This window comes from Pieris rapae, chromosome 16 (genome assembly GCF_905147795.1).
Source record: "Pieris rapae chromosome 16, ilPieRapa1.1, whole genome shotgun sequence".
Taxonomy (NCBI): domain Eukaryota; kingdom Metazoa; phylum Arthropoda; class Insecta; order Lepidoptera; family Pieridae; genus Pieris; species Pieris rapae.
In genome coordinates, this window is record NC_059524.1 from 1,409,665 (window position 1) to 1,429,211 (window position 19,547).

At 31.4% G+C, this 19,547-nt stretch overlaps 1 protein-coding gene across 1 annotated transcript in view; it reads left to right on the forward strand.

Annotated features, from left to right (window-relative positions):
- Positions 1-742: 742 nt before the first annotated feature.
- The window catches only part of LOC110991959 (cardioacceleratory peptide receptor), a 67,033-nt gene continuing 48,228 nt past the window's right edge, over positions 743-19,547 (forward strand). The window contains exon 1 of the mRNA XM_022257562.2: positions 743-977. The gene's annotated coding sequence lies outside the window, so the exon portion shown is untranslated. The remainder of the gene's footprint in view (positions 978-19,547) is intronic.

The window sequence follows — 19,547 nt, forward strand, 5'->3', positions numbered from 1 at the left end:
TATGGCTTTACTATGTGTCAAACATGACACATTAGATCAGTGTTTCCCAACATATTTTGTGCGAAGGCCTTAGCCTTTCTTAAAATCTTATGACCCATATTTTTTTATATCCTTAATTGAATAGGTTACGGATAGGTTTTAATGAATAAATTAGTTGATTTTGTTTAAGAAACCAACTAATTAAATGAACAACTGAAATTACAAATAATTATTTTAAAAAAAAAGAAATTTTTTAATTGCCCCCCCGTGGGCCCCACGTTAGGAAACACTGTATGACATGGATTTAAATATATTTTTTAAATGCGGCGTAAAAACATCCTCGAATTTTTATTATACATATTTATTTGTATAGTAACTTTAATTAATTATTAATATGAAAAGTGTAATATTAAAATTGGTTATTAAATTACACAATAACTGTATTCTCTCTCCTTCCCTGTAGAGAAAGAGAAAGATGAGAAAATAAAACTGAAGAGAAAACATTATATATCTCCTCCTTGTACAGGAGATCTGTTTTAAAGATAAATCAGAGAACGACGAAGTCTCTTATTTTAACATTCACATAATCATAGAGTTTATTTTAAAATAAACAAACATTTCAAGTACTTCCATTCTGATAACAATCACAAAAAGGAAGAAAGTTTTTATGACATCGGCAAATCAAACGTACGAGATTTTAAATTAACTTTCAGTACGAGAGTAATCTTCCCTAATTGCGAACACGATTGGCGATGTAAAACACTATGGGATAACTCCGCGACGCGGGATCATTTCACTTTGAGACTCAACTCCGCTGTGTACACTCGCCGGTGCGTATCCGTACTTTCGCCGCGTATAAAAACTTTACGCCAAAATGTCAAGTGACATAATTAGACCGCGTTACAGATTCTATTTTTAAATGTGCCAGTGAATTTAAAGTTTTGGCGGCAAAAGACTTTTTAATTTGGCGGTCACCGAATTTCGAGTCAAGGATATACGTGAGTATATATATTATTTCATTATTTAACGTAATTGTAACGGAACTCCTTGGATTATGTCGGTCAATAAATTGTAAAATATAATGTTAAAGCTTAATAATAACCTGTCAAGATAATTGAAGTATTTATTATTGACACGCGATTGTGCCGACTTTGTTGTTGCGTGATTCGATGTTTGACATTTTTATAATTACACAGGGAGACATGCATTACTTAAGATCTTCATATGTTATTTAAAATCTTACAGTAATCATTTTTGTGTAATACGTATTATAATTACACAGCGATTAGGAATAATAATATGATTTAGTAAAAAAAAATCCATTCTAATTTTAAACTAACCATAGGTAGATTATGAAATTGTATTCCGATCTTCATATGTTTTATACATAATATTATAATAGATCAATATTAAATTCAACTTCTTTTAATTAAAAAAAAAATTGCTACATTAAATAAGAGACAATTCTAATAATCATAATAATTTATTTCAAAAATATGGAACATTAATAATATGGTGGTAAAATCGTAAATTCGCATATTCTGCTACACATTATTGCATGCAAGTTTGTCCTAATAGTTTGTCATGTCAATAAGTAAATTCCTAGATTATTTGTATCATTTTATATGTTATCAAATTAATAATATATATAATATTTCACCAAATAATTATTATATTTAAGAGACTTCAAGAAAACATATTTATTTCATTACTTTTAGCCTATTAAGCAATTATTACACTAGATTATTTTTAGGAAAACACGAAATGACTGGAAGCTGCCCTTATAGCTGGTAATTTTTTACAGTCCGTTTCATAAGACACTTTCTTTTATGAACTAGCGAGTTGTAGAATCGACTCCCGATCTTCCTTGAGACTTCAAAATATTAAAAGTTAGACTGTTCTCCTCCGTCAAAGGCCTACTAAGAATGAGATTCCATGGTCTCGTTTGTCTCCCTTTTATATAAAAATTGTTTCGAATCTAAAATAATTACTATCAACAAAGTGTTTTTCGTTTGTGAATATATTACACTTTGTTCGTCACTTGTCACTTCCCTGGAGATAATATAGTGTAATAAATATAAACACAGACGAAAGTGAAGGCCTCCTCGCTACTTTTATTTATTCCATACGAAATTTTTGAAGAGCATCAAACTCCTAGAAATTTTAGAAAATTCATATTTTCTTAATTATGTATTTCACATATGTAATTTACCAAAAAAACTCTACTAATATTTACTTAGCCTACCAGAGTTTTTAAAAACCGATATAATGTAAACGAAATTGTTTTTTATAACAAAATAATTAATTAGTAATCTTAGCTAACCTACGTAGATATTTTAAAATAAAACACTTAGACAAAATACAAAGCCAAAACGGATTTCATCTAAAACAATATAAAAAAACAATAACTAACCTTAAAATATAATAACTAAAATATATTATTAAAGAGACCTACAGGCAAGGTTCCGAAGATACTGGTAGCACACCCCTTTGAATAGCTGATAATAATTATGTGTATACAAATAATATCAGGATTGTTTAATTGATATGACTCATAACGTATATAACTTGTATGTAAAATTCCTTTTAAGACAAATTTGCACGCCATTATTTGATTATGCGAACTTTAGATATTACCACCATAAAATTTTGTAACAAATTCTTGCAAATAAATTATTATTTTTATTATATAAGAAATTTGCTAACACAGAAATATATTCATTTCTGTACAATCATTGTCTGTAAAGGCAAGTAGGCAATCAACCATTTAGGTCTTAGAAGTGGTTTACTCAAGATGTTTTCTTTTACTGTATTATATTACATACACCAAGTATTTGGGGTATAGATAGATAAATTGATTGGTCGCTATAGAGTTTTGTTTTGTATGTTTAGAGTTACGTCTTTTGTTTTATATCTATGAAAGCGCCTACATTCTAATCTGTTAATAATTCAAATTATTCTAAACTCTTTCTCCCCTATTCCTTAAAATGTAATATTGGCTTCATATTAATTTAAGTACATATTGTAAAATACCTTTTGACATAATGAGGCGTCTCTAATTAAGTAGCAGTATATTAATTGAAATCCCATACGATAACTTTTTCTTTCTTGGCGAATCTTTTAAGGTCACTGAAGTGAGTAAATTTACTTCCCGTCCCTATTCGTTTGGCTCCTTCTCTATCTTTCTTTAAATCTCTATGGTACAAACATTATCTGTCCACATCATATCCCTAACTTTCGTACTAACTGATGAATTATCGTGATTAATGTGTCCTTTTAAGTTTAGTTCTGTCCAAAATGTATTATGTATTGTGTATTTTTGCACTTCTTGCTCACTAAAATAATATTCACAGTGGTTGTCTGCAAGAGGTAGCTCGAAAGCAATTTGGCCGGCAGCTCCTTCTTTTTTAACTACGTCAATATATTATATTTCTGAAACGAAGTGTTAATAAATCAATAATTAAATAAATTTATTTTGTGAAATTTTAGGTTTCACGGCTAAGTAAAAGTAGTTTATAAAGTTTTTGATTCTTAAAAAAACAAAAAACTACTGTTTTATGGTGAGTTGGCGAAGTCTTTGTATTTAGCTGCTAATCTCCGGATTTCCTCTTTGATAGTTCTCATTTTAAGATGTTCGTGAACTTTATTGTTGGTTATGTACCAAGATACTCTTGCAATTGCTCTCCTTCTTTTCTTGCTGGATATTTCTGTTCGTAATCCTCTGCCCCACAGTTGGAGGCCAAATGCCCAAATGGGCTTTAAGATGACTTTATATGTAAAGAGTTTGTTGTCTAGAGAAAGTCTGGAGTTTCTACGTTGCATCCAGTATGGGTTGTACTCCTGTTTAACATTTAACCTCACGTTAATCCAAGATAAATGTGTAAGCCAAGATATCTAACATGATCGCTGTGGGCAACCACAATCTAGATTTTTGAGTTGTGACACACAATTTTCTATTGAGCGACGAAGTTTTCCACTTTTAAACTTTTAAAAACTAAAACATTCTTTGTGGAAGATGGAAAGCGTTGATTTTTTAGTGTAAGAGGAAATAGTAATAAATCATTAAAGTCGGATTTGGCGAATCCGGGATGTATTCGTAAAACACACGGCTTTAATGCGTCTCGTTGAACAACATTATTATGACATGTCTTGATATATGGATACTGCACTTTTGGGTTACTGGGTTGGTTTATTCTGTTGCTAGGAGTTTTTAATTTAGTTAATTTTTTTACTGATTTATGATATAAAAGCGAGTTAATTATACTATTTTTTTATGACAGTATTACTTAAAAATATATTTTTCAGCTTGTATGTAATCGACTATAGTTGAATTAGTATTATAAAGCAACAATATCGCAATAAAGCAAACAATACAAAAAATCTAACATTTGCCAGTCAAGGGATTCTAGTCAGTCAGGTTTTATAAGACTGGCGATTACCTAAATCCTCGGAATAATGCCACGAGAGTATAGTCACTGAGGCACTTCTCATTGTGAGCATAGTATAGCAGTGATACCATTAAACATTTAATTAATTAGCATTATTTGTTTTTTTACTGTAAATGTAGAATAAAAATAATATTCTCTGTTACTTAAACATGTGGTGAATCCAGGAACCGTACAAAAATAACATAATATATTGTTCATTATCACTATGTGCCTATGATTTTAATTTGATTTTATAGGAGAAGATAAACAAGCTAACTACTAGATTTTTAGAACTATTCTTGACGGCAACATTGTTGTACAAGTGGCTTCAACGTGCGATTCGTATCGATCCCCGGCACCAATGGACTGCTTGTCTATATGGACATTTAAATCTCGTTCGTTCGGTACAGGAAAAGACCGTGAGGTGATTTTTTTTCATGTCACACACTTTATTGCCAGTTCTTCTCTTCCGTTCTACGCCCTTGATTTGAGAACTGGCAGTAAATGTAAATTCACAATTAGTTTAATTTTTTTGACGTTCATAAGTGTACTTGTTTACCTATATGAATAAATATGTGTATTTTTTGTTTTTTTTGTTGTTTGTTTAATTCCTCCAAACATGTAGTACACACGTCTTTTCATTCGTCAAGACTAAAACTCGCTCCAACTATAACCTCTGTGTATCATATTCCAATGTATTTTATCTATTAACTTTCTCATATTGAAAATTTATACTTTTTAAAACCTTTAACATTTTGCAGATGAGCTGAACAATACATAAACATATTGTATTTTATTTAAACTAATAAATCATATAAAATAATAAACCCCACTATTCAAGGAAAAAAGTTTTCGATCCATCATAATTTATTATTGAATGTAAATAAATTCCCAATGAAGAGAAAATACGTTATTTGCCGTCGGAAATTCAGGCACGCGATTTTTCCGGAAGTAGGAAATCTTTTAACCACATAATATTCGGAAAATTTTCTGGAGAAAATTTATATTCAGAAATTGTATGGTTTTATTTATTATGTAAATAGGAACAGATTAGTATAAAAACTATTTAGCTCTCAAACAATCAAAATCAAAAATCAAAATATGCTTATAGTACTTATTATATATAAATATATGTAACGTTTTAACACAAAAAACTACTGGAAAGATTTCAATAATTATTTCACCATTAGAAAGCTGCATGTTCATTGACTGACATACGCTATGTGAATGTTCGCAAATGTTGTACTGAACATATACAACTGTATATATACAAAAATAATGCCTTACCCATGTGCAATTGTACGTTAGCCTATCCCAAATCGGAACTACAAAACATGAAATTATTTTACCGTCACAAACAAAACAACATCAAAGCTGTTTGCGCCGAATTCGCATTTATATTAATGGTTGCTCAATATATCCATCCTAATTTTCCTAGACGCATATCTTTTCAGAACTATAATAGGTCCAGGAACCAGCCACCCACTGAAGAAGGATTCTTCAAGAAAAGAGCGAACTAATTTTTAAAAGGTACTCGTGAGCCCTCTCGCATAGAGAGTATCCATAGGCCACGGTATAAAACAAAAATCCACTAAAACGTAAACAAAACAAAATGTCCTTACTTGAACATCAAGGCTACGTCCTTGATTTTTAAACGGTTCACCCTGATCTCAAATTAAATTAAAAACTAATCAGCTTTTTCAATAGAAGCAAAGATTACTCTTGCTGTTCATCTTAGCCTTGATATCCTTTAGATAGGCTTCACATTTTTTATATTTATAAATGAAAAAAGCCTCTTTAACCAGCGATATTTTTTTTAAATAACATGTGTGTACACGCAGAAGTATGAAGTGAATTTATACTTCTTTGGCGTAACAATATTAAAATCTTTTTAAAATTAAATTTTTCGCACTATTCCTTGTTTGTAGATGACAATAACAATAGAAAAAAGGTGTTTATTACATTGAAAGATTTATAGCATTATCTTGTTAAATATTTCTACATTATTAAAGAAATTTACATTTTTTATTTTAATTGTCTATTCTAACTTCATGGTGTCGGTTTTTTTTGTGTTGGTGTGCGCCGCATCATAAAATTTATCCCTAACGCGTCAAAAATTTTCATTGTTTTTAGTAAAGGGGGCAAATGTTTAGCTAGCTTATCACGACATATAGACAAACTGCCAGAAGTCTCGCACGTACATTTCAGGAATTTATATGGTTATATATATAACGTATTTTGAAGGACCCTAAGGCGAATAGGTTCGAAATTGGTGGAAATATTTTAGAGGGCAGGTTAGTAGTGTCAGCCTAGTGGCTAGAGTGCGGCTCTCTTCCCTATGGTTGGAGGCCGGTCCCCCCGGATCAATGGAGTTTCTTTATATGTGGGCATTTAAAATTCGCTCCAACGGTGAAGGAGAACATCGCGAGGAAACCGGCATGCCTTAGAGCCAAAAAGTTGACGGCGTGTGTCAGGCCCAGAAAGCTGATCACCTACTTGCCTATTAGATTGACATATGATCAAAATACAGAAATATGAGGCCCAGAGCTATAAGGGTTTTAGTGCCATTGATTTTTTATTTTACTTTAGTGGGCAGCTTGTTCCACGTAGAGCGCGGTTCAAAATACTTGGAACTAATTTAGTACTAAATAACAAAGTAAAAACATTGAAATTGTAAAAGTTATTTGTGTATGAATATAAGTGTTTGAATATGATTTTGTTCCATTCGGTGTCGGTATTAATTAAGTAATATTATTCTATATTAATATGTAAGTTAGTGCATCTTGTAAATATTGTTTGGCATGCTGTTAATAAATAACTAGAGTTCATAAATTGAATTAGAGATCGAAAAAAAAAGATTCCCGTTTTACGCCGAATATCTTAAAGAAATGTGAATTGATCGAAAAGTTTACAGTCGGGATATGAATCCACAACCTTAGGATTCCCCCATAAAATGTCGGCTATGCTAAGAGGTATATTCAATTATTACACATTGGCTTAGAATTTTGTTGATAAATAACAGACTGTGGTAAACATTGTTTTAAGCGACAATTATAATATATAATATTTGCATATACAAATATGTTGTATTTTCCTAATATGATTATGTTTGTGATATATACCAATATGCAGTTCGGAATAAGCTATACATTTGAAAACTAATTCCTGTGACGTTTCCTTTTTTCACGCAAAGCAAAGCACTCTCTATAAAAGCTACTGTATGTTAGATATCTCAGATATGATACGAAAACTATGAATAACAACGTAATAAATCAATGGGAAATATATAGGAAAACATTAAGGATATCCCAAATAAGTTAGCTCATAACTTTTATTAGAATTTCTAGTATTTCTGTAATAATAATATATAAAAAACAGTATTTTTCCATACACCTTATGGTGTATTATTTTATCTTAAACTTAAATTTTACGAGTTATTAGGTACCTATTTATTCTTTTTATTTTGGTTATAATGCTACTAGCGCCATCTATTGACGTAATAAACAATATTATAGTTTTTAAGGGTCCGTTATATACAAATATTACATATATGCATCGAGGGAGATATTATATTTTATGCGTACAATATTAAATTAAGCGAGTACATACGATGTGTTAATATGAAGATATATGTAAATGTTTTATTATTATTTAGAATCGTTATTATTTAAAGCAATAAACAATTCAATATCAGCATTAGATATGCAAAAACGTATTTTTTTGTAATACCTCCAAAGTAAAGAAAGTGAAAAACAAAATAATACTTTCTCCCTTTGAATGATTGATATCGGATATAAGTTTTGACAGATTTGACTTACTCAAATCGATTTAACTTTTAAGGTATTCAATCAAGATTATCGTTCATAAATATTCTTTAACTTACCAATATAAGAGATTTTATACATTGTTCTGTTTATTAGTAAATATTCTTATTACATAAAACGTATTGACGTATTTTCAATTGGGTCTCAAATTCCCTTGGGAAGGACGGAATTGGACAGTTCCGTGGTCAAGCGGCAAAAGAGTTTTCGTGCGGCTTTTGTTTTAGTTCCAATATTATTACATTCACCAAGTTCAACATTAAAAGGGCTACAATATGCTTAAAATTATGTATGCTTCTCTTCTTCTTTTTAATAGTACAATTTTAATGCCACTGCGGGCAAGAAGCCACGCCCTTGACAGGCGAACTGGTAGTAAATGTAAATTTACAATTAATTTAATATTTTGACGTTCATAAGTGTACTTGTTTACCTAAATGAATACAGATATTTCGATTTGATTTAATAAATTCGCGTTCCAGATTTTCCTGTTTAAACTACACACACACACCCACACGCAAATCTTGGGTCAATTTATAGTAAATATAAAAGATAAATATAGGTATTCCTGACGGTTTCTTATATAAAAGTTACTTTAGATTTTGGTCGACGACCCATAACTGCAAAAAAAAACCATATACTCGTTTAATAAGTGGATAAACAATGTGCCAATTATCCAGGACTTTACGAAAACTGGACCAAATATGAGTCTAAGTTTGGAAAGTCCATCAAACATAGCATACTATACCATACCCTTTTAGTATTTAATGATTTTAATTTTTTATACTAATTAAGTACACGTCTTGTTTGTTCCCAATCTATGTTCAAATATAAATTCATTCACAACTGTTCACGGTTTCAACATTTATGAAAAGAGCCGTAAAATTATTTCTAAAGTGCCAGATGCGAACATAAACTTCGTACAATAATTTTCAGAACAATAATTCTTTGAAATAGCCACTTATGCTATTTTTTAAATCTAGAACTTAAGAATGTTGGCGATGTTCCTGCAATTTATTGTAAAAAAAGTATTAAAATTATATTCTATCATACTTTTAGAAAGTAAAGCGCTTGAGAGAGACGATATTATTTTTGACCGATGTTCCTGGATTTCTTTATTAAAACCATATTTCTTCGCTCGAGTTTTCAGTAAGACTCGATTCAGTTATGTAAGATAAATTGATGCAGTAAATGTGTTTTAAGTATTTAATAAAAAATAAGAAATCTTGACACAAATAGTATAAATTAAAACGTTCGTTACATGGAGTCAAAATTACCGTTTTAATGCCACCAGTAGCATATTTAAAAAAAAAACTTGTTTTCTACTTTAACTCTTTTTCAGCAAGAAATGTACTAATTTTAAGATATTAGAAACAAAAATTCATAAATAGGTTTACCAGTATAGGTCGTGGCTGCGGGTCGTAGGTTTGATCCCCATCTGTACATCAATGCGCTTTTTCTATGTGCGCATTTAACATTCTCTCGAGATGTGAAGTGAAATCATCGTAGGGAAAGCGGCTTGTCTTAGACCCAAATAGTCGACGGCGTCTATCAGGCAGAGATCTGATCACCTATTTGCCTATTAGATTGACAAATGATCATGAAACAGAAATATGGGGCTCAAACCTAATAAGGCTGTAGTACCACTGAATGATTTTAATACTTAATTTAATTTTAATATTTCTTGTTACAATACATATATTTTAAGGTCGATGCGCAAACCTGTTTATTATAAAGAGCTGAACAAGCCAAAAAATACGTCCTATTGTTCTGTCAATTAAAACGTTTTAATTGATCAGTGATATATCGCTCTTTGTATTAAATGTTGAGGGAAATTGTGAAAACTTCGTTAATTAATTTTCAATTAACTGTACATAATTCGACATGTTCATTAGTATGCGTTCCATATTCAAATTGGTATTAAGCTTTAATTTCCCATAGTTAAGTTTTAAAAACACGAGCGAGTATAAACTCAAAGTATTATCTTTTATATATAATTCTACTGTTCGTGTGTTTGTCACTGATATCTTCTTAAACACCTGGACCAATTTATTGTGTGCTCTAGTGGAGTCGAGAATAATTTACATTATTAGATTTTTGTATGTAAGACGTATCTACAGGACAACTGAACCGTTAGTAAATATATAAAAAACTAACCTGAGAGAAAATCCTTTTTGTGCAAATAAATTTATTTATTCTACTCAGAATATCAACGATAACCATTAATTAAATCCAGGGAAGTAACTGAATTGTATGTTCCTAATCTTTGACTTAATAGTATATTATATAGATATAGTAAACCCGTTTAATGCGATTTGCATAATCAATGCATAATCCGTTTCATACATTGCATCGGTTTATGTGATATTTCGTTTGTAGTTCATGATTGTCTGTGCCGGGTCGCGTAGCCTGAATAAAAATCATTAAAAAAATATTTTCTTCAAGATTGAGAGACGCATTTAATAACCCTTAGGCCTACCCTCAATTTCCTCTCTGTTTACCAAAACAATATTTCTTTAATTTAAGCATTTTACTGGTGTAACTCAATAACGTTGAATTAAATGTCTTGTACGTCAAAGAATCTTTCAGATCCAGCTATTGTGGTATTATTAGAATAATTATTGGATGAAAACAGGTTTCGATTTTATATGTGACTGTCATATATCGACATATATAGCGGACAAGTAAGCCCTAAGCTTTTTCAGTGAAATTATATTCGGACACAGCATACGGCCAAAGTTCCTTTAGGGTGCAATGTTATATGAAAAAAACAAAATTATTTATTCATATAGGTAACACAGTGTACACTTACGAACGTCGAACAAGAAAATTTATTTAATGCTTCTTAATTTACATTTACAATAAATGTAAAATTTATAAATAAATCAAGGGCGTAGAATGAAAGAACTGGCAGTAAACTCTCCACCACTCTTTTTAATCGCCATTTTTTTTTACACAATGTTTGTAAGGTGCTGCAACCAGTACAACATGTTCCACATAACATCTTAAGTAATTAACAGTAAATTGATAATAATAAAATAAAAGGTTTGGAGAAAGTTAAACTAGTGTGGAGATAACTTTTTATATATTTTTTTGACAAGAATACATGTATTGTAAATATATAGTTGTTGTTAATTCATTCAGTTTGTGCCTCGATACACATCTATGGTAGGTGAAAGATAATTATACTGGAACAGTATTTTGATAATTTTATTTTGCAATACTTGAATGTTCGTTGATTTCGTTTTATATATGTAATACACAACGTAAACATTTAAAAACTTGTCCAGTTATGTGATTAATTAAATGCTTACTGGTATTAAGATTGTGTAATTAAAATTGGCGGTAGGCTTTGAGCTCTATCGAAACATTATTATTAGATAGGTATGTTATGTCTTCCGCCCTGTCTTCAATGGGGCATGGTGACCCGGGGTTTATTGGTTAGATCTCCGGGTTTTATAGTTTTGGGAGAGTCCAGAAGGCTATATATTAACTATAAAATTAAATGATCTTTAATACACGGTCTTAACATAAATATTTTTTATAACTAACTATTCATATATTACTCTCTTAACTACACAAGTGTATTTCGCTAAAGATCAGGACAAAACCTCTGTTTATTTTTTAAATTTAATATTTAGTTAATAAAAGCACCGACTCGTGTACTACTACTATGTGGAACCAGCTGCCCACTGAAGTATTTCCAAAACAATTCGACTTAGGGTCCTTTAAGAAAATAGCGGCCTACTGGCGATCTGTCTAATTTTTATACTTAACATCAGATGACCATTCTGTTTTCCTCCTATTAAAAAAACCGACTCATTACCTCAATTTGTATTAACTGCACAGCAAAACCATTTTAAATAAATCTAAATAATATTTCTTGTCTTTATTAAAAAAAAAGTATTAAAAATATCTCACTTTAATTGTACGCATATAAAAAAAACCTTTCATGTATCAGAGACAATATTCTATATTGTAATATGTTTGTGGCAATATTGACTGAGCATAAAAGTGTTTGTATCATCTGTGCAAATAAGTGCCCTTAATAGGAATATCAAATTTCACTTTACAAAGGAATCACGTTCCACGACCTATGACCTTGGAAGGAATGGCAAAATATGGCATCGGAACCTGAAATTTATGAAAATCTATTTCTACGAGAACACTAAACAAATAACAGAGAGTTTATAACGTAAATAACCTGTTTTACCTAGACGTATAAAAAAAAACAGGTTACATAAGTTATTAGACAACTGGCGGCATTAACAATTGATTTCTTCCAGATATCCCCTATAGGCAAGGTTCCGGATATATTAAGATTTCAGTAAATCACTTTTTTTATCGCAGAGCTAAATAAATTACCGCAATAAAGAGAAGGAGTTGAAAAATCGGGAAAACCCTTAATATTCCATATGCAGCTGAATTTTAAATCAGTTATCGTATATGTCACAAGGAAAGCTTTTTCCTTACTCCGTATAATAATACCATTAATGGAACACTGGGGAAAACGTTGACGGTATGGAACATTATATAAAGAGTTTTATTAAGTACGTGTTGATAGATTAAGTGTAATTTTATATATTATTTAGTTCGTTTCGCAAATTAGCGTCTTTCTTTGGAACCAGTTCCCGGGGGTCCTTCGAGATTTATTTCATGATTTATAGAAACAAATTCTTAAAAGGCCACTTGCGAGCCTTTTCCCTCTGTGAGAGTCCATGGACGGTGTGATTAAAATCAGGTGATTCTGCCCGTTTGTCCTCAGTTTTATAAAAAAGTAATTACTAGCATTCTTCATTTACTAGTATAAAATGTCCTGTCTAAAAAAAAACAAAAGCATAGGGCAAATAAGCCTAAAGGACGCCCAAAAAGGGTCATCACAGCCCATGGACACCCATTTTGGGTTTCCAGCTTTTGAGGGAGTAGCATAATCTTTTTTAACAGTTGAGGGTATCTCAATAGTATTCTAAAGTATCTCCAAGGGAAGAGTCAAGAAAGAAAATGTCTTGTGAGGTGGACCGCGGAAGACTTCCACTATGATATAATATGAATGTACTCATTATTATATACACACATATTTACATATATTATACACACAAATATTTGACTATTAGTTATCGACAAAATAATTTTCACATTAACATACATTTACGGAAGCAAACGTGAAAGCCTAAATAGTTCATACTATATGATTTCAATAAGCACATCTCTCTTTTTTCGAAGTTGGATAACAATTTTTTTTTATGTAACATCTGCGAACTGCGACATCATTTTTAGTTAATGTATACGCATTTTTACTAATTTCATTAAAGAAATAACTTCTTAAATAATTAGTAGATTCCTATACACTCGGAAAGTAAGAACAATTCCACTGCGCAAACAAAGAATTATGACACTGAGATGAATGAAGAATAACTTTGAATTATGCTAGCTAAGCTCTAGAGAATTGCTCATACTTTGTTAAACGTCTCTGTTTGTTTCAACTTTATTACTTCAGTTAATGCTGTTATAAAACCACATTTAGCTTTCCTATCGGGATTTCCTTGAGAGTCATTTTAGCGGAACTTAGCTACCTTAGTTTTCTAATAAAATATTATCAAACGAATAACATGTTTCATAGAAACGATGATTCTTTGTGTAGCTTAATTCCTAAATTCTTTGGGTGAATCATCTGATGATGAGGACTGACTTCGCCAGACGGAATATGCAAGCAGACTATATTTATAATAAATGAAATAGGCTGCTTCATATCTACCCACTCACCGTCTTCAATCTAAAAATACGGTTAAATTCGAGCGGACTCCTCCCTTAAAGGCCGGTAACCCACCCACTAAAAATGGGTGTCTATGGGCTGCGATGACTGCCTTTTTAGGCGTCCTGCAGGCTCGTTTGCCCCCATAATATACAAAACAAAAAAATAACAAAGTACGCAGTGTTGAAGATGCTTCTGTGACCTTATATGTAGTGAAAGACTTCATTCATTCTCTCACTCACACACTTACTCACTAGGTTCTTTTCAACTTAAAAGGGTTACTAAATCTTACACATAACAATGCATTGTAAACTATAAGTTATCCGCCAACCCCCATTTGACGATAATCAAAATCGATTATGCCTCAGCACGAATGCGTAGAATTCCAATTACATTTTATACTAGTTTTTGCCGTATTTTATTTGCCTTAAATACCCGAAGTTCAATAGGTTTCAAGAAATTGGTCAAATCATGACGTATATTGAACATTTAAAAATAGAATTTAAATATAGAAAATATTTCCTAGTTCTACTGTAGGATGTGTCGTTGGTTATATGAGATTTTTCATGTGAATTATATGACTGTGACAAGATATACTACAATTTCATATGCAATAAAACGTGAAAATTTTACTCGGGAGTTTAATATTCATCTAGTAACACTACATTCCTCTACGAGCCTCAGACTGCATTTATTTATAAAAGCTTGCCAATGCTTACCACACTGAGACGTTTGTACAATTAAGATTAAATATTATGTTTAATTAATGTGACATGTTAAACGGTTGAATTCGTAAACAAAAAAAGATTAACAATTGATTAAAAAAAATGATTTTAAATTGTCATTTGTTTTATTATCATTTTACTGTCAAGATTTTTTATTGTATTCTGTCTGATTCGTCGTCGTAGATTTTTGGGTCTTTATGCAGGGTTTTAAATGTAGTTTGCAGATAGCAGTATGGTCTGTCTAACTCTCATAAGTGACTACAGTCCTGATGTCATTGTACAGTTGGTGAACTGGCCCATTACAAAGTACAACTACGGATAATAACTACATTTGCATACAAAAACATCGCATTCGGCATTTAATCTAACAACGTACCAGCAAGGTGTTCAAACTTTGAATTATGTATTAAAAACTCCAAGAAAATTTAAACAACTGTAACCTTTTGAAATGATTTATATTACAAGAGATATTGAGATAAGGCATTGTCTTTTTTACAAACAAAAAACTTCCTTTGATAAGCTGAAAAATAATGTCAACGAAATTTTTAATTGGCTCGGTCCTTGATAAATATCTAAATTACGATATTATTTGCAATGTATAGGTGATATGAACGGCGACCATGCAGATTAATCACGCGGATAGTCACCCCTTTAGTTATTTAACATTATATCAACTCAATAATCAAATTGTGATGATATGTTTTAATTAGATAAAAAGGTAAAGGGTTGGTAGACTCAGTTTCCGCACTCAGTCTCTCACCAGCTCCAGTGTGTGTAGTCTTGACTAACTAAGCCAGCCTAGCTCCTTCCAGAAGTCTCCTGGGCTCTTCACAGGTTGTTCCGAGGATTTATGTACGTTAGTTAGTCAAGGCAACACATTCTAGGACTACGTGGGTGACTGATTCCTCTGCGCTAAAACAGCCTATATGGGGCTGTCTGTCGCGCCTGGAGTAAGAGACAATGGCTATCTGTCAGACTGAAATGCTGTCAAATAACGATACTTGGCTGAGAAGCGTCATTTTGACTATTTAATTTTAAGTTCTTAATTAAGTTAAGATTGACATGTCCTTGCGCGTTCGATAAGAGATACAAAGTTTTGTATTTCGTTTTATATTCTCACGCCATTACCACTATTTAACAGTATAATACAATACACTCAAACTCAAACTCAAAAATATCTTTATTCATATAGTAATATGTACACTTTTTAACGTCAAAAAAATAAATTAAATTAATTGTAAATTTACATTTACAACCAGTTCGCAAGTCAAGGGCGTAGAGCGGGTAAGAAGAACTGGAAAAACTGAAAAAAAAAAGGTTTAGTTAAATGACCGTTATTTATAATATTTAACCGTTATTTGTTATATTATAAATTTGATTTTCTTACTTTACTAGATAGGCACGTACATTGAATGTAAAAAAATTCCTTTCAAGTACCCGATCCAAACTACAATGTAACAAATTACACTTGATCTTGACATTGAGTGAAATTAAAACGATGAGGCGCCAGTCGGAATGTCGATGAGTTCGAATTGAAATTCGATTTCATTACATCCGCTTAGAACGGATGGTTTCCGGTTAGTACTAAACTCGAATGTTACTGTGATATATACAAGTTGTTTAGCGGGGAGTCGAATTTATAATCTCCGTAATTCATGTAAACTTGGTGATGAATATAACTGTTTCTTTGTACGTTAGTCCATGGTTACTTTTCTACAGATATTATTTTTAATTTATTATTCGCTATAACATTTTAGGCCAGCAACGCACTTGCGAGCCTTCTGGCAATAATAAATAGAACAAGGGGCAAACGGGTAGGAGGCTCATCTACTGTTAAGTAATACCGCCGGATGGGTATTACTTAACAAATCCGGCGGTATGCCAGGCTGGCGTAATGCCAGAGAGCTCCCGAATACGTTGCTGTCCTTATATTTATTCTATTACAGGTGTTCCAATGACAAGGTTCTTTTTTTAATACTAAAACATACACATACACATTACAATCTTTGTGTTAGCAGACAAATCTCATGAAACTCCTCCTCCTGAAATTGACCCTTCATTGCGATCGGTCTCGATGTTCTGTGCATCCCAGGTTTATTTCGTACACGCCACGTTGTTACTTTCCTTGATCGTTCCAGTAAAGCTTCGTAGCGCGAATTTTAATCATATTCCCAACCAGGCGCATAAACGGACCAAATTGATTGTAAATTATAACATAAGTTTCGCCAATGAGTTGACTTGATGCTAGAATGTTTGTCTTATATATTTAAGGGGTAAGGCGCTGTATGCTGAAATACAGGTTCACATCTAGTTTAGCGACAGATAAACCTGACTGATTTTGTTTATGTAACTAGCGCAATTAGATATAAGTTTTTTCCTGTGAAACAAACTTAAAATAAATTATTATTATTAAATTAACTCTGGCAGCACTTCTACCCTGTATTGAGATACTTATTCGTTGAGCGAGAAAAATATCTGCTCTGGGGTACTATCTAACAGGCCCTAACATAACTCTTTAATTAGCGCATGTGCACATGAATCCCACGACCCAATAGTCTCTACTCCAAAGGTAACATAATGGAAGTTGAAGGAAAGACTTATACAGGATTTATATTTAGACACAATAAAATTATATTGCAGTGATACTGAATCGTCTCAGTACCCCTTGTGCATATTATTTTGATTCCAAGCAAACATCACGTAGAATTGCAAAGCATTTCTGTAGTGTTTCAAGATGTTCCAAATATAGAAGCTTTTATGAAGATTAATATTACAATTGTTTACTCTCGTTGGTAATAATATTAAACGACCAACTCACACGGGTAGTAAGTATTTTATAAAGTAGGCATCTCAAGTGTACATTTCAAATAATTTTGCAAGATTTTTTTGCGACCTCAATATGTTATTTTCAATCAATCGACGTAATGTAATGAAAACCTTTCTTAGTAATCATTCTATTTGTGAATTGCTATAAAAACTCTTTTCAGTAGTTTTAAGAATAAATAAAGAACACAGATGGATGCGGTTTCATTTTAATAACAACCATATTCAATCTTACAAGATAATTGCATACTAATAATATATTTGATGAATTATAAATATTTTAAGCTTAAAATAATTGCTCTTCAAATACGATAATTAATTTAACAAAATTTTTAAATATTTATAGGAAATAAATAAATTAGAATGAAGTTATGGTAATGAAATTTTAAACACTTTTTTTAATCTTTGGTTCGTAGCATAAAAGGACTCTGTTGTGGCAATATTAATTAATCTAAATATATTTAATGTTTTAATAAACTTCAGGCTTATATCTTTGGCTAGGCTCTATATCTTTGATTTTTTATTAAATAATCTCGTAAAAAGAAATAAAATGCCTACATTTTTCCGGAAGGTACGACGTAATATTTTATAGTATCTGTAAAAAACGTTCGTCTGTCTGAACCCAAATTACCTTTTCGGCCCAATATAACGGGGCATTGGTCAGTAATGGGACATTATCGGGGACGTTAAAGTAGAACATTATTTTTATTTATGAACCAAGGAAGTGATTATTGAAATTTAGTCTCTGAGACCTTTACTAACATTAATGTGACCGCAAAGTTCTTACGTCATTCACGTTTTCAGCGACTAACATATACCTTTTTTGTCTCTGCTTATTTGCATTAAGCCATAAGGCTATAAGCGAATTTGTTCTATGGTGTAATATACCTACTACCTTTATACATTTAAAAAATATGACTCACTTGAAAGTAGAATTAGATAACAAATAAATTTCAAGTTTATAATTCTTAAAATAAATAAATCAGTGGCGCTACAATCATTTTAGGTCTAGGCCTCAGATTTCTGTATTTGTTCCATTCAAATATACAAGTAGGTTGGCCTTCTGTGCCTAACGCCTTCGAATTCTTGGGTCGAAGGCATGCCGGTTTCCTCACAATGTTGTCACCGATTGAGCGAATGTCAAATGTGCAAATAGAATGTTCTTAGGTGTACAGCCGGGAATCGAACCTACAATCTCAGGGATACGAGTCGCTAAAGCCACTAGGCCAACAATGCTCTATTTATATTTGTGTATCTTAATGTAGTTTATTGTTGTTTATTTTTATTGGTTAACTTCTTATATCATTGTAATGTTATATAAATGTTGTGCACATTATATGTATTGAATCTAGAAACAAAATTTATTGGAAAATTAAATAATTTATGCGTATGTTTAAACTTTTTATTAATTTTCACGTTTCTCACCGTTTTAACCATCCCTAAACTTTCACGAATTTTTCAAGATCATATTTACGGTCCAGCTATTAGCGAGACAAACAACCAACGAAGAGCAATTCATTTTTAACTAAATCCTAGCAATGAAAACGTGTGAATAAAAATATTATAGTCGTGCGTTCAAACTTCAATTCTACATCAATGGATCTTTTTACATAATTAACAAACACAGATGTTGTTTATTTTGTTTTATTTTTGTGTGTAAAATTCTATTACAAAAAGAAACAATTTATTAATATAGGTAACACAATGTACACTTATGAACGTCAAAAAATAAATATATACGAAATGCTTCTTATTTTACATTTACTGCCACTTCTCAAATCAAGCGTGGGACGGAAGAGAAAAACTGGCAATAAACACTGCGCCACTCTTTTTAATCATCGCCAAGTTTTTTTGTTTTACACAACATTTGTAAGGAGCTGCACCCAACTTATGTAATTAAAAATATTTAAATAAATTAAAACAAAGATTTGTCCTCTATCAGAAGGAGGTATGGTGAAATAGAAGCACGCACTTACATTCTTTTGGGAAAAACACGCAAATATATAGTCAAAACGAGAGTCAT